This window comes from Arachis ipaensis, chromosome B05, assembly GCF_000816755.2.
Source record: "Arachis ipaensis cultivar K30076 chromosome B05, Araip1.1, whole genome shotgun sequence".
In the NCBI taxonomy this organism is placed as follows: Eukaryota; Viridiplantae; Streptophyta; class Magnoliopsida; order Fabales; family Fabaceae; genus Arachis; species Arachis ipaensis.
Genome location: NC_029789.2, coordinates 34,452,478 through 34,454,339, shown reverse-complemented (window position 1 = coordinate 34,454,339; position 1,862 = coordinate 34,452,478).

The following is a 1,862-nucleotide window of genomic DNA, read 5'->3' as shown; positions in this document are numbered from 1 at the left end:
AGACAGATGATCAGCCACTTGGTTCTTTGTCCCTTTTCTGTCTCTTATTTCTATATCAAACTCTTGCAGAAGCAATACCCATCTGATGAGCCTGGGTTTTGAATCTTGCTTTGTGAGTAGATATTTAAGAGCAACATGGTCAGTATACACAATCACTTTTGATCCTACTAAGTATGATCTGAACTTGTCAATGGCGTAAACCACTGCAAGTAATTCTTTTTTTGTGGTTGTGTAATTTTTCTGGGCATCATTTAGAACGCGACTGGCATAATAAATGACATGCAGAAGCTTGTCATGTCTCTGTGTTGATGTGTCTGGATGCTGCATGGCTTTGACAGCGTTTAACTTGAACTCATCATCGTTGACTCTCAGGGTTATTTCCCCCTGTTGGACGTCAATGAGGGATCGTCCAGTTGCTAGGAAGGGTCTTCCTAAAATGAGAGTAGCACTCTTGTGTTCCTCCATTTCCAGCACAACAAAGTTAGTGGGAAAGGCGAATGGCCCAACTCTGACAATCATGTCTTCAATCACGCCTGATGGGTATTTAGTGGAGCCATCAGCAAGTTGGAGACATATCCGGGTTGGTTTAGCTTCGTCAGTTAAGCCAAGCTTTCTGACAGTGGATGCAGGTATTAGGTTGATGCTTGCCCCAAGATCGCATAAAGCTGTCTTGGTACAATTATCTTCTAATGTGCATGGTATCAGAAAACTCCCAGGGTCTTTAAGCTTTTCAGGAAAGTTCTTCAGAATGACTGCACTACATTCTTCAGTGAGGAGAACGCTTTCTGTTTCTCTCCAATCCTTTTTATGACTCAAGATCTCTTTAATGAACTTGGCATAAGAAGGTATTTGTTCAACTGCTTCTGCAAATAGAATCTTTATTTCAAGAGTCCTGAGATAATCTGCAAAGCGAGCAAATTGCTTATCCTGCTCCTCTTTCCAGAGTTTTTGAGGATAAGGTATCTTGGCTTTATATTCCTCAACCTTAGTTGCTGCAGGTTTATTGCCTACAGAAGTGGTTGAAGAAGCCTTTTTAGAAGGGTTATTATCAGCATTTGTGTGTGTCTGATCCCTCACTGGCAATTGAGTGCCAGGGTTAGAAGTGAAATTGGACGCCATCTCCTTGTCTGTTCCTGGCGTCTGAACGCCAGAACTGTGCCCATTTTGGGCGTTCAGCGCCAGATCTTGCCCAATTTGGGCGTTCAACGCCAGATCCTTGCCCATTTCTGGCATTGAACGCCAGTTTTGCCTTGTTTCTGGCGTTGAACGCCAGTCTTGAGCATGGTCTGGGCGTTCAGCGCCAGCCTTCCACCAAATTTCTGGCGTTTTGGTTCCAGAATTACTTTTCCTTGGGATCTTACTGTCTTCAGGTGAATTTTAGGTGGTTTGCTCATTTCTTAGCTTCTTGCTGCCTTGAGGTGGGGTATTTAATGTTTTCCCACTTCTTAATTGAACTGCTTGGCATTCTTCTGTTATTTGCCTTGACAGCTGCTGCTTTGTTTGCTTAAACTGTTCTTCCATATGTATATTAGCCATCCTTGTCTCTTGTAGTCTATCTTTGAATTCGGCTAACTGCTTTGTTAGGAAGTCCAGTTGCTGATTGAATTCAGCAGCTTGTTCTACAGGGCTGAGTTCAACAGTTATTGTTTTAACCTCTTCTTTCATGGAAGGGTCACTGCTTAGGTACAGATGCTGATTCCTGGCAACTGTATCAATGAGCTCTTGAGCCTCTTCAATTGTTTTTCTCATGTGGATAGATCCACCAGATGAGTAATCTAGAGACATCTGAGCTCCTTCTGCAAGCCCATAGTAGAAGATGTCTAACTGAACCCACTCTAAAAACATTTCAGAGGGGCATTTTC